Here is a 15,353-nt window from a genome sequence, read left to right as displayed (position 1 = left end):
TCCTTGCAGCAACTTCAAACTAGATCTCAGCCTGCCTTGCAGAGGCTCCTTGGGCAGTATTTATGTCTGTGCAGTGAAGAAGGCATCTGGCAAGAACAGCTGTTCCCCTTTGCTCACATGTGCTCAACCTCCTTAACCACCAAGTCCAGCAATATTTAGCAAGTAGGGAGATTTAATTGTGTAAAGGAAGAGTATAGATACTTCCAGAAATGCAATTTCACATTGTTATGAACTATGTGCTGTATGTCCCCCCACCCCCCCAAAACAAATCCTTTAAAAAGAAAGCCATCATGAGATTGGGGTATTTATTTTGGGGTATATCAATAGGAAACTGTCTAGATTAATACTCAAAGATAGGGGTAAGAAGATCGTGTTCCTCAGGGGTCAGTGCTATTTATAGGATTTTAATCTGTAAAGGCAACATTTGAGAAAGGACATGATTGAAATATTTGAATCAAAGAGTATGAATAGACAGGAAAATATTTATTTGCAGAATTTCCAGACTAATCCTTATATTATTAGCCCTGATGCTGAACCTTAAGTTGTGGCATTTAGAGTAATAAAGATATGGCTGGCAAAGGGTTTGTATTTCATCTTTATTACATGAATTACATGCAGGTCACATGCAGTACACAGATGTTCTCCTATTTCATCACCTGAATATAACTACATGGAGATATTTAACAGCCCTGTGGGGTAAAGTGTCCTGGATACAGAACATCTGGGGTTTGTTTCTGGCCCTATCTCTAACCAACTTTATGACCACAGTTTCCTCATGAAGGAGCCCAGACACATGATCACAGTGTTTGGCAAATAGTAACAATTAATTAAATGAATAAATAATGAGTGAACTAAAAAGCTACTTCCAGCTTGAAGACTATGGATTGCATTCTAGAAACCATGAGGAATATAGTATAAAAATGTCTCTGAATCTTTTCATCACCTCTCTTGTTGGTGATATAAAGTTGGTTCCTCCACTAATTAAAAATCAAGGTCTATCTCTGTTAGGCAGGTTGGCCTTCTTGGATGCATAGTAGTTCTCTTTTATTTCTGTAGAGCCAATGGGTTAATCTTAACTTACTAGTCTATACGTGTAGATACTTTGGAGATGGATTCTATGTACATCTAAAATTATTTTCTTCTCACTTTCACTTACAGAGCTATATTTTAATGAAAATATTTCCTTTAAAAAATTAACATATTAAATGTTTTCATTTTCTAGCAAACCATGAGATTATATTTGTTTTCTACGTTTTCCTAAATTAAAAAAAAAAAATGAAATGGCAAAATGTAGGCAAAATCGCACTTAAAAGATATCTCCAACGACCTACTTTCCAAACTTGAAACCGGGACACATGGCTTGACAAACACTATAGTGCTTACAGAAAGTAGGTGAATGTATGTTTGAAATGAAGATTATCCTGAACCATCCGTAGACATTGGCAAATGAAGCAAACCTAACTGCAGCAGGGGGATGGTATCTTTATCAGAGAAAAGTCACACAGAGGGTGTCAGTCAGGACCTCAGCACGTGGCTGCACAGATTGTGCCCTGTATAGCGCGAGGATTGTGAACTATACAACAGGTCTCTGCCAGGAGGGACCATTTGGCACCATTCACATAGATGGCAATGTGAATGGTGCCCTCTGGAGTTATGCAGTGCACAATCTGCACAACAGTACACAGAATCTCTCCAATAATTCCATTGGTAGGAAATGTGCTCTCTTGACAAGATTGGAAAAGGCAGCCTGCTGTTCTTTTTTAAATAAAATCATTCCTCAGATTGGATGGCAATGACAAAAATTCAAATAAATTATTGTGTTTTTTCCTTTTCCAGAAGTTTTCTGCCACTATATTCTACTTTCCTTAAGTTCCTAGCAATTCTTAAAAATGCAAGTCTGGGCCAGGCACGGTGGCTCATGTCTGTAATCCTAGCACTTTGGGAGGCTGAGGAGGGCGGATCACGAGGTCAGGAGTTCGAGACCAACCTGGCCAACACGGTGAAACCCCGCCTCTACTAAAAATACAAAAATTAGCCAGGCATGGTGGTGGGCACCTAGAATCCCAGCTACTCAGGAGGCTGAGGCAGGAGAATCGCTTGAACTCAGGAGGCGGAGGTTGCAGTGAGCCAAGATCGCGCCACTACACTCCAGCCTGGGTGACAGAGCAAGACTCTGTCTAGAAAAAAAAAATGCAAGTCTGTAAGTAACTCTGAACTTAGTTTTTGAGCTTCATTGAAGAGAATAAATTGAACAAAAGGGCATTTAGGAAAAGCTGGGGAAGTTTGTAGACAACTGCAAGGGTCAGGGAAGCATTGTAAGTCATAGGCATGGAAGCCCATATATACATGACTGTAATATAAGATGAAATGTCTCCAAAACTGCATGCCCTCTACTTTAAAGTGTTTAGCTTATCAAAGAGGAACATTTTCACAAGATACTCTAGGAAGTAAAAACCCTGTTTTGGTCATGTCTTGACATAATTCTGGAAACCTTATAAAGTCAGAAAATAGCTACTGGCATTGTCAGTGCAACACAGCAGTAGGCATGGAGGTAGCTTGGTGGGACAGGGAGAACTCTTCAGGATACTTGGCTCTGCCTCTGACTAGCTCTGTGTTTATGGGCAAGACCATCCCTGCAGCTAGCTTTCTGGGCCACTGACTTCCTCATGAAAGCAGAGTTGTATGAAATTGTCTGAGGCTTAGAAACTGCCAGAATTTCATGGGCTGTAACTTAGGTGCCTCCAGGGGCCAGGCAGGTGAGGTAAATGAGTGAAGGGGGCACCAGGGGTGACAGGGAGTTCCAGATCTGAGTCATTAAGTCAGTGAACCACACAGCACAAAGGTATCTGATATGGTTTAGCTGTGTCCCCACCCAAGTCTCATCTTGTAGCTCCCATAATTCCCATGTGTTGTAGGAGGGACCTGGTGGGAGATGATTGAATCATGGGGGCGGGTCTTTCCTGTGCTGTTCTGGTGATAGTCTCACTAGATCTGATGGTTTTAAAAATGGGAGTTTCTCTGCACAAGCTCTCTTTTTGCCTGCTGGCATCCACACAATATGTGACTTCCTCCTTCTCGCCTTCCACCATGATTGTGAGGCCTCCCCAGCCATATGGACTTATAGGTCCAATAAACCTCTTTCTTTTGTAAATTGCCCAGTCTTGGGTATGTCTTTATCAGCAGCATGAAAATGGTATTAGTATATGGTAAATTACCGTATTAGTATACGGTAAATTTGTACCAATAGAATGGGGCGCTGCTGAAAAGATACCTGAAAATGTGGAAGCGACTTTGGAACTAGGGAACAGGCAGAGGTTGGAACTGTTTGGAGGGCTCAGAAGAAAACAGGAAAATGTGGAAAAGTTTGGAACTTTCTAGAGATTTGTTGAATGGCTTTGCCCAAAATTCTGATAGCAATATGGACATTAAGTCCAGGCTGACTGAAGTGGTCTCAGTTGGAGATGAGGAACTTGTTGGGAACTGGAACAAAGGTGACTCTTACTATGTTTTAGCAAAGAGACTGGTGGCATTTTGCCCCTGCCCTAGAGATTTGTGGAACTTTGAACTTGAGAGAGATTATCTAGGGTATCTGGCAGAAGAAATGTTAAGCAGCCAAGCATTCCAGAGGTGACTTAGGTGCTGTTAAAAGCATTACATTTTAAAAGGGAAACAGATCATAAAAGTTTGGAAAATATGTAGCCTGACAATGCAGTAGAAAAGAAAAACCCATTTTCTGAGAAGAAATTCAAGCTGGCTGCAGAAATTTGCATAAGTAACAATGAGCCAAATGTTAATCCTGAAAACAATGGGGAAAAATGTCTCCAGGGCATGTCATAGGTCTTCATGGCAGCCCCTTTCCTCACAGACCCTGAAGCCTATGGGGTGAAAGTGGTTTTGTGGGCCGTGGGCCAGGCCCAGGGTCCCTGTGCTGTGTGCAGCCTAGATACTTGGTGCCCTATGTTCCAGCAGCGCCAGCCATGGCTGAAAAGGGCCAACATAGAGCTCAGGCTGTGTCTTCAAAGGGTACAAACCCCAAGCCTTGGCAGCTTCCATGTGATGTTGAGCCTGTGAGTACACAGAAGTCAAGAACTGGGGTTTGGGAACCTCCACCTAGATTTCGAAAGATGTGTGGAAATGCCTGGATGCCCAGGCAGATGTTTGCTGCAAGGGTGGGGCCCTCATGGAGAATCTCTGCTATGGCAGTGTGGTAGGAAAATGTGGGGTCTGAGCCCCCACACAGAGCCCCCACTGAGGTACCATCTAGTAGATCTGTGAGAAGAGGACCACCATCTTCCCGACCCCAGAATGGTAGATCCACCAACAGCTTTCACTGTGCACCTGGAAAAGCCACAGACACTCAGCAACAGCCCATGAAAGCAGCCAGGAGGGAGGCTATAGCTTGCAAAGCCACGGGAGCAGAGTTGCCCAGGACCATGGGAACCCACCTCTTGCATCGGAGTGACTTGGATGTGACATGGATTCAAAGGAAATCATTTTGTAGCTTTAAGATTTGACTGCCCTGCCAGATTTCAGACTTGAATGGGGCCTGTAGCCCCTTTGTTTTGACCAATGTCTCCCATTTGGAATGGCTGTATTTACCCAATGCCTGTACCCCCATTGTATTTAGGAAGTAACTAACTTGCTTTTGATTTTACAGGCTCATAGGTGGAAGGGACTTGCCTTATCTCAGACGAGACTTTGGACTATGGACTTATGAGTTAATGCTGAAATGAGTTGAGACTTTGGGGGACTGCTGGGAAGGCGTGATTCATTTTGAAATGTGAAGATACGAGATTTGGGAGGGGCTGGGGCAGAATGATATTGTTTGTTTCTGTGTCCCCACCCAAGTCTCATCTTGTAGCTCCCATAATTCCATGTGTTATAGGCAGGACCCAGTGGGAGATGATGGAAACATGGGGCAGGTCTTTCCCCTGCTTTTCTCATGATAGTGAATGGGTCTCACAAGATCTGATGGTTTCAAAAACAGGAGTTTCTCTGCACAAGCTCTCTTTTTGCCTGCTGTCATCCACATAAGATGTGACTTGCTCCTCCTTCCCTGCTGCCATGATTGCGAGGTCTCCCCAGCCATGTGGAACTGTAAGTCCAATAAACCTCTTTCTTTTGTAAATTGCCCCGTCTCTGGTATGTCTTTATCAGCAGCGTGAAAATGGACTAATACAGCATCCAAATTAAAATTCGGAATGAAAAGCAGGTTTCATCCTCAACTCATCCCTAGATCACCACTTGGACCTCTGCTCTTAGCTCCAGATTTCTAGAGTTCCAAGTCTACATGAACATGAAAGAGTCAGGGAGGCTGTACATCTTGGCTTGGGCTGGATGGTCCTGCTTTAAACCTGTTGTCCTGGCATAACTACAATGGCACCCTCCTTCACTCTCAAAAGTGTCCTAGTTTACATGAGAAGTCATACAGCCATCCAAAGTAAGGGGGAATCAGCAGTGACCTAACACAAACTTTTGGGAGCAAGTTCATTTATTCGAATTTGTGCAAGCCTTCAGATGAAGCTAAGTAGGTTTGGCATTGTTTTGTAAGTATAAAGATAATTAAATAAACTTCCAAAATATCCCAACAGAATGGTTCAATAAAAGCAGTATGTAATGAATTTTAAAATCATAGACAATATAGGAAAGGCTATCAATATGTGAAAAATGTTGAAATTCACTAATAATCAAGAAAGAAATTTCAATAAAAGTGAGGTAACATTTTGCCTGCCAGAGTATTTAAAAATTATTTAAAACTCTAATATCCAGTGTCAGGATAGGTGATCAAAGGAACTCTCATATACTGCTGATAGGTTTATAAATTGGCTAATACAAACCTTCTGGAATGATATTTGATAACATGTTTTAAACATCTTTATGAAGTTTATGTCCCATAACCTGTTATTAATTCAACAAATACTATTGAGCACCTACTATGTGTCAGGCACTGAGGGATAAAGTAGTAAGAGAGACAGATGCTGTTTTCTCCAACTAGGATTTCAGTCTAGTGGAGGAGCAGACATTCCAGGGAAAAAATACACAACAATTTAAATTACGATTTGCAATAAATACCCAAAAAGTAGACTCAAATGATGCTAAGAGAGCATGTGGTTAGTACATGCATTGGGGGAGGTATCAGGAAATGGGTTGAACAGCTGAAGACGGAGGGAAAGGTGAATAAAGTCTTGAATAAAGCCTTGAATAAAGGTTTTGAGGATGGAAGAAGCTTACCACATTGGAGTAATGGGAAGGAACCACTAGGTTGGAGTAAGAAAGGAAGGGGAAAAGTGGCAAGTTGATGGTGAAGAGTGAGGAGGGGTTGCAACTAAGATCTTCATCCTAACAGCCACTCAATGATTGTGAAAGCAGATTGGTATTTTTGAAACTCTCTACATGGTGGAGAACTGAGAAATGAAAAGGTCAGAACAAGGCTGGGTGCAGAGAGACTAATTAGGAAATATGTATAGCAGTCCAGGAAGGAGATGATGGTGGATTCAATGAGGATTGGGAACACAGAGAGAAATAGAAATACTAAAGATATTTAGGAAGTAGAATCAACAGGATCTAGTGACTAAATAGATGGGGGTGGTGAGGGAGAGAAATGTCACTGATGGGTTCCAATTTTGTATCATAAGCAACTTGGTGGAAAGATGGTGTCACTTTACTGAAATGGGTAATAGGAGGAGAAGGTTTTGGTAGGGGAGAAGAAACAGGGAAGATAGTGAATCCTTTTTGGACGTTCTATATCTAAGATGTTATAAGACATACAAGTGGAGATGACAAGTAGATATTTAGCTATGTAAGTTTGGAGCTTAGCAGAGAGATCTGGGGCTGAAGATATAAAGATGGGAATCATAGCATATGGATGGTATTTGAAAGCTTGGGTTTGGGTGACATGATCTTGAGACAAATATGGAGTGAGAAGAGAAGGCCAAGTTTCTAGTCCTAATGGACTCTAGCACTTATAGAACTAGGAGAAGAAGCATGAATTTGTAAGGAAGACAGGGAGCAGAAACGGGGAAGGGCCAATAGTTACTGTTCTAATAATATAGCCTAGGGATACAGAAATGAGGATCTAGATTTATGCACGAAGAGGCTCATTGTGGCATTTACAGTAGTGAAAATTTCAAATGTCAAAAAATAGATGTTTACCTACATTGTGACACATTAATTCTGGGTAATAAATGCAGTCAAATAAGATGCTTTTGAAAATTATAACATTAACTGAAATTATATGGTTTGGATCTGCATCCCTACCAAACCTCATGTTGAATTGTAGTCTCCAGCTTTGGAGGCGGGGCCTGCTGGGAGTTGGTTGGATCATGGGGGTGGATATCTCAGGAATGGGTTAGCACCATCCCCTTGGTGCTGTTCTCGTAATAGTGAATTCTCAAGAGAGCTGGTTGTTTAAAGGTGTGCAGCACTTCCCTCCAGCCTGCTCTCTCTTGCTCCTGCTTCCACCATGTGAGACACATCACTCCCACTTTACCTTCTGTCATAAGTAAAAACTCCCTGAAGCCTCCCCAGAAGCAGATGCTGTGAGCCAATTAAACCTCTTTTCTTATAAATTACACAGTCTCAGGTATTTCTTTATAGCAATACAAGAACAGACTAATACAGTGAATAAAAGAGGGTATAAATTATACATACCACATGATCACATTAAAAAAATTAAATGGTTATATGCCTAGAAAAAAAAGGTAGTAGAATGTTAACAGAAGTTAACTATGGATGGTAAGATTGCAAATGATTTCTTACCTTCGTATCTATTTGTATTTTTTAGTTTCTTTGCAATAATCACAAGATTGGTGGTGTTTTAGTCTATTCTTTCACCACTATAAAGAAAAGAGGTTTATTTGGCTCACAGTTCTGTAGGCTGTACAGAAGGGGAGGCCTCAGGAAACTTACAATCATAACAGAAGGTGAAGGGGAAACAGGCACATTTTACATGGCCAAAACAGGAGGAAGAAATAGAGCTGGGCCTGGGTTGGGGGTGGGTTGGGGAGGGTGCTACACACTTTTGAATAACCAGATCTTGTGACAGCTCACTCACCATCACAAGAATAGCCCTGAGGGGATGATGCTAAACCATGCATGAAGTATCTACGAAGTATCCACCTCTATGATTCAATCACCTCCCACTAGGCCTCACCTCCAACATTGGGGATTACAATTCAACATGAGATTTGAGGCCAGGCATGGTGTCTCACGCCTGTAATCCCAGCACTTTGGGAGGCTGAGGCAGGCAGATCACGAGGTTAGGAGATTGAGACCATCCTGGCTAACACGGTGAAACCCCGTCTCTACTAAAAAATACAAAAAAATTAGCTGGGTGTGGTGGCAGGCGCCTGTAGTCCCAGCTACTCTGGAGGCTGAGGCAGGAGAATGGCGTGAACCTGGGAGGTGGAGCTTGCAGTGAGCCCAGATCACGCCACTGCACTCCAGCCTGCGGGACAGAGCAAGACCTCGTCTCAAAAATAAAAGAAATAATTGTTCAGAAGAGCTGGAATTACTTTCTATAAATTCTGTGGTGAATTGCTTTATAAAACAATAATTTTATAGTTATATAAATCACCCACTAATTTCAAGTTTGTTTTTTTTTTGTTTTTGTTTTTGTTTTTTTTTTGAGATGGAGTCTTGCTCTGCCGCCCAGGCTGGAGTGCAGTGGCCGGATCTCAGCTCACTGCAAGCTCCGCCTCCCGGGTTCCCGCCATTCTCCTGCCTCAGCCTCCCGAGTAGCTGGGACTACAGGCGCCGCCATCTCGCCCGGCTAGTTTTTTGTATTTTTTTTAGTAGAGACGGGGTTTCACCGTGTTAGCCAGGATGGTCTCGATCTCCTGACCTCGTGATCCGCCCGTCTCGGCCTCCCAAAGTGCTGGGATTACAGGCTTGAGCCACCGCGCCCGGCCTTGAAGTTTTTGAATATCAGATTTTCTTTCCAAATATAGACTGCATCAGCACACTATGGGGTCATAAGACTGAAGGATGGATTGGCAAACTTTTTCCGTAAAGGATTAAATAGTAAATATTTTTGGCTTTGTGAGTCATATGGTCTCTGTTGCATATTCTTTTTCGTTTTTTTAAAGCAATCTTTTAAAAATGTAAAAACTTTTAACTCCCAGGCCATAAAGAATAGATGACAGGATGGATTTGGCCCACTGGCCACAGTATGCTGACCCTTGGACTAAAGGATGAATTCACAACAATGCATACGTACTTTTTAAATAAAAAGCTAACATGATATTGGAATTGTAGGTGAATCTTCTATCATTAGAGTACTAGAACCAGTTTGTATCTATTTTCAACAGGAAGCAGACTAAATGGAAAAAGTCTAAAAAAGCAATACTTAAAAAAAAAAAGTTTATGTGTTTTTAATGGGAAATTGATCCCATGCAATTATGTCAAAGAGTTGTTATTTTTAACCTAGAAAAGTAAAAGCAAAGGGGATTTTTTTTTTTTTTTTGTAAAATGAAGAGTCTTTTAGTATTTCTTCTAAAATCTTAGGTTTTTGGTATTATGAGGGGAGTGTTGCTGTTATATACAAGAAGCTATTCAGTTGTTTATATCACAAATTTGGGAGCCATCCTTGTCACCCTCCACCCGCTGCCCCATCACCAAATGTGGTTAATGCTGGTAGTGTTCCAAGCAGATCCCTGTTCCTGGCTGCTGTGTACACCCGACCCTACCCCTAGCTGCTGTGAGTGTTTAGCTGTGAAGGACACACAGCTGTCCTTTATGGTGAAATTTATTCCTCTGCTTTCATCAGGCCAAGGATAGACTATCTGATTCCACATCCTACCTGGCATTTTATCCCTGTCTATCCTGCTTCTCTCACTTTCTCACAAGTTTCTCGCTCAATAAAGCATCAGCACCCAAATCCCTATCTCAGGGTCTGCTTCTAGGGGACCTGATATAAGACACTAAGTCCTAATGATTCCACCTTCTAATTATATTTGGCTATACACCTACTGTGTACCCACAAAAATTAAAATTGAAAAGTAAAGATATAAATTATATATATGCATATATATGTATATATGTGTGTATATGTGTGTATATATGTGTGTATGTGTACATATATATGTACACACATATATACACACATATATACACACACGTGTGTGTGTGTGTATATATATATATACATATGTGTGTGTGTGTATATATATATGTTTGGCTTTTTGACCAGTGCCTCTGCTTGGACAAAGGGTATTGAAGTAATCTTATAACTTTATTCTTCTCTATGAATAAACTTCTAAATTTAGTATATGATATCAATACTTTTTATGAATATAAGGAAATGGTTTCAGTGAAGTGATGCCCCAATGATCTGATAAACAAGAACTCCCATAAGGATAAACAAAGAACTTAGAAGAGGGTTAGTTTTCAACTGATATTACTATATAGAATTATTGCTAGTATTACTAGTACTAGTGAGTGGAAACCACCGTATATCCAGTATTATCAATTTTGCTAATTGTTACTGATTATGTTTTAAAATTACACTGATAACTAACAGCCTACAAATAATCTTCTAAGACCTTTCCACTTTATTATACTATAATACGTTCATTGATGCTTAATAGGATGTGAATATTTGCTGACTCTAAAGAATACCTTTATTAGGATTTGCATATGTGTTCAATTTATCTTTTCAATTACACCTACATTAAAACCTTCAAAATTAAGTTTGCAAAAACAGGCTATGTGCAAGCTGCAGAGCCTCTATGACTTGTGACCTTCTGCTCTGTTGCATTTGGGTTAATGATTCACAATAACCTTCAAGAATAAGCACCGAGTAAATCAAAGGGTTCTGCATGGCTCTCCGGGAATGTTGCACACAATGCCCAGCAATCGAAAGCGCGACCTACTGCAAGATGGGAGCTGGGAGCATGATGAACACAAATCCACAGCAATGGCCAAGGAGATGGTGTTTTCCCAATGGAAACTTCACAGCTTTCCCCAACTCCACCTAAAATGGTTCTGTCTTCATTTTTCTTATTCTGGAAGTAGGAAATTAGTTGCTATTGCTCCTTCTTTTTTTTTTTTCTTTAATTCTCTTTCAAGATGGGGGTCTCACTTTGCTCACTCTGTTGCCCAGGCTGAGTGCAGTGGCACAATCTCAGCTCACTGCAGCCTTGACCTTCTCAGACTCAGGTGATCCTCCCACCTCAGCTGCCCTTGTCCCCTCACCCACCCCCACCCCACCAGTAGCTGGGACTACAGTTGCACACATTTCCCCTCCCCAGGTAGTTGGGACTACAGTAGTGCACCACCATGCCTGGCTAATTTTTTGTATTTTTTTAATGGAGATGGGGTTTTATCATGTTGCTTAGGCTGGTCTTGAACTCCTGGGTTCAAGCAATCTGTCCACCTCAGCCTCCCAAAGTGCTGGGATTATAGGCGAGAGACACTGTACCCAGCTTCTTCTTGTACTTTCCCAGTGAAACACATTTTGTTTCAAGTTATTCTTAATCATTTTCAATGGTAACTCCATGGTAAAAAATAAAGTAGACCATTCTTTGGTTTCATAATCACTGAACTGCTTAGTGTTTGGTTACCCATTTTTAGTATATATATTATCCAGCAACAGAAACTAAAATGCTCTTTTTCCCTTCTTTACTTCTTGAAGAACAGGGTCAAAACAGAAACCTCTGAGTATCTTGTTATTTAAATAGAGGCAAGTCCAGATTATTCCAATACTGGAAACGAGTCTATTACCTAGGAATTCCTTTTGACTCTCATAAAATGGCTTTGGTGAGTTATAGCCACATTCTTCATTCTAAGCATCGGTATGATTGCCCAAACCCTGCTCCCATGCTTGGTGGTCCAGGTAGGAGCTGGGCACAGTGCTGGAGGGTGGCAGGGGTTGGCATGAGCTGACACATGGGGCCAAAGGGCAATATCTGGACCTAGGCAGTTAGGCCAAGTCACTATCATGCTGGTACCACCTCCATGATTTTGCCATATTATACTCCATCTCTACTTCTTCTTATATAATTCTTTTATTTGAATCAACTCATTTTTAAATTTAATTTATTCAAAATAGAAACTTTACATTACTACTATCAATGAAATATAAGTATCACTTGCTAACGTAGAAGAGTTATGTTACACAATAAACACATATACTGTGTTTCATCAATTTTGAGACACACTTTAAAAAATAATTGTGATATCTCTGAAATTGGGGTGTAACTTACAATCGATGGCATCTAGCAATTATAATTGGCAACATTTCTCTCGTTCTTAGTGGCATATAAAATAATGTGCTTTACACATAAATGGCATATTAGATCTGATGAGACAAACTATAAAAATGATGTATTAAACTTTTAAAAACAAAAGGTAAAAATAGTAAAAAAAAAAAAATGGAATAAATAAAACTGACTTACAAAATGTATGGCTGAAGATATTTCTTATTAGAAGGATGGAACTTTTTGATCAAAGTAGTTGGATATTCTACTTTATAGTTTCAGACAAAGTGGAGGATCCACATTAATGAGACAAATCTGTCCATTTTTATATTAACCTACATTAAAAATCTGAACTTGCATGGGGATGTGGTTGGAAAGCTCAAAAGATATTTGACTATTTTATGTGTTATTATTATTATTTTATTTTATTTTTTCCTGGGAGAGAAGGAAAGAAAACGGGGGTGCCGGATTTAGAAATCGGTCACTTCCAGCCTCAAGAACTGCCGTGGGCGACCCTGGCCACATGTGCATCAGTGGTTCCTTTGTTATGTGTTATAATTAAGTATACATGTATGTACTCTGCAACTTCAGGGAGTGACATTTCAGCATATCACTGAATAAAACACACAGATGCCTGTGAAATTCAGTGTATGGGAGTCTCGCCCTGTTAGTGGTCTTGGCTGTCTCTGCTTCTCACGGCCATGAGTACTGAACCGTGATCATGCCTTGCCCCTGCTTTATTAAGTTAGGGTAAGGTTGATTACTTGGTCCTACCTATGTTTGTCTCATCCTAAACAACGTTCTGCATGAAATCACAGGTCTTATGTGCTAAGTTTTCCCCCAAATGTAAATGAATGTAAATACAAGACTGCCAAAAGACATTTAGCTGAGTATCACTTAAAAATTACCCTCTCCCACGCTCTGGGAAACATTTGTCTAGATAAAGCATTAAATAGGAAGGACTCACAGAGACAAGGAAGATTGGGTTATATAGCTGGAGCCAGATGCATCAGGTGGGTTAAAGAGAGGAGTTAAGAGGCAAAGACTGCAGGAGCTTCTCAGGTCCAAGACTGTTGGCCCAGACTTCTAGAGAAGGCCGTTGGCAAGGAGGTGCTACCTTAAGGACATGACATAGTATTCATTTATCCATTTCTCTGTTGACACAGTTACTCTTTCATCCAAATATCTACTATGTGCCAGGTACTGGGTTGGGTGTCTGGGGAAAGAAAGCTGAAAGAGTTCGAAGAGTTCGTGGCTCAGAAAGGAAACAAAGAATACTCATGGTTAACAGTTGGGTTTCAAAGTATTAGGGTGGACATAGACAAAGAGTGCTATGGAAAAGGTACTGGAGAGGTGTTTAACTCAATGTGGGCGGCTTAAAAAAGCCTTCCCAAAGGAATCACGCTTGAATTGGGTGTTGAGGTATAAACAAAAGTTGCTCAAGTTCCCCAAAGGCTGAAAGACAGAAGGATATTCCAATTTTGGGGAACAGTATGGTCAAAAGCTTGGAGATGTAAGAAACCATGGTCCGTCTCCCACAAATGAAGGCAGCTTGGTATAGAATAGCTGGAAAGAGAATGAATATTGCAGGATATAGGGAAAGAGGCCGGAAATGGTAGGAAAAGCAAGAGTGGATGTGAAGGATATTGAACTTTACTTTCAACCTGAAATTGATACAGAGATCTGAAGAATTTTAAGACAGAAATGGCTAGATTATAAGTATTTTGTGTGTTGACTGATGTTGAGAAAAACTAAATTTTATATCAAAACATAACCTAAAGGCCTTAGCCAGAGTGCCAGACAGTCAGCAGTATAGATCTGCACCATTTATAAAATGATTTAGAGTCTAATCAAGGAGTAGTGGTGACTGGAAGGGAGTGAGAGTGCAGATGATTAGTGTTGTGGATATAAAGCACTGGATAAGCCACACATCAAGACAATGTAATCTCCCACGTGAGAACTAGAGTATTGAAGGAAAGGAAGAGAAGAAGCAAGTGCTAAACTTCTCAATGAATGTAAGGAAATGGCTGGACCACTGATAAATGATAAGACAATGATAGGATGAGGTAGAGAAGGATGAAGGAATTACCCTTCTGTAAATCCTAAGGGAAGAATTCACAGGGCTAATTTTATATCTATAGTTCTATATTTTTTGCTTTTTTAAAAATAATTTTTCATTATGGAAACATTCCAAGCATTTACATAATTGCATAGTACTATGAACCCCATGTCCCTATCACCTCACTCTAGAGATTATCACCCCATGGCAATCTTATTTCACCTCTTTGCTCCTCTTACCCCCACTAGATTATTCTGAAGCAAGTCCCAGATATCATATCATTTGAAGACAGTGGTCTTCATTCTTCTCAGCCCAAGCCTGTATCAGAATCAGAGGATATGATAAATCTTGCACTGTGACTAATTAGACAAACACCGAAAATTAACAAATATAGAGGCAAAATCTACTCTCTAATAAAGAGAAATAAAAAATAAGACAACATTAACATGACTATGAGTCATTTGGAGAAGAGGATAAAATAGAATAATTTCTAAATAATAGTAATCTGCTAAACAAGGTTACCAGCAAAATCCCACAACATGAATTAAACTAATATGGTTAAATATATGAGCAGGGAATTAAAGGAAATTCAGTTTCAAAATGTGTAAACTAAAGCATCAATGAAATAAGCTATGAAATAAACTACTAGATTGCAGTGAAAAACCTGAAAGCAGAAAGAGACTAGGGCTGAGGGTGGAATGGGAAAGCAAATGAAGTGCAAGTTAGAACATGGCCTAACCCATTTAAAACAGATCCCAATTACTTCCTCCATTTGGTGATTATTACTATGCATCTGCTATAGTAGAACACTGTCTGGGCTCTGGAATTTTTAGTAAACCATCTCTTCCGCTTAAAGAAGAGGCAACACTCTACCTGGGAGCACGCAGGGGCGTTTACCTGATTCGGCCTGACTCTTACCCAGATTCTTTATTAAACACCTGGCTCCTTAAGAAATGGAGGCAAGTGGAAGAGGTTCAAAGAAGTGGAACAGAAGATAATTAGAGGAAGAGATTGGTTTTAGCAGAAAGATCAAAGGAACCAAATGCAGGGAACTTGGCTAAGCAAGAGCTCAGGAAAAATGAGCTATTTGAGGCATG

General features: G+C 40.4%; 1 protein-coding gene across 7 annotated transcripts in view; it reads right to left on the bottom strand.

The window, feature by feature from the left end:
• SCHIP1 (schwannomin interacting protein 1) overlaps positions 1–15,353 on the bottom strand; it is a 799,467-nt gene that overhangs the window by 137,861 nt on the left and 646,253 nt on the right. The gene's annotated exons all lie outside the window — the stretch shown is intronic.

The sequence above is a fragment of the Macaca fascicularis genome, chromosome 2, assembly GCF_037993035.2.
Source record: "Macaca fascicularis isolate 582-1 chromosome 2, T2T-MFA8v1.1".
Taxonomy (NCBI): domain Eukaryota; kingdom Metazoa; phylum Chordata; class Mammalia; order Primates; family Cercopithecidae; genus Macaca; species Macaca fascicularis.
The sequence above is the reverse complement of the archived record's forward strand: the minus strand, read 5'-3'. Positions and strand labels throughout refer to the sequence as shown.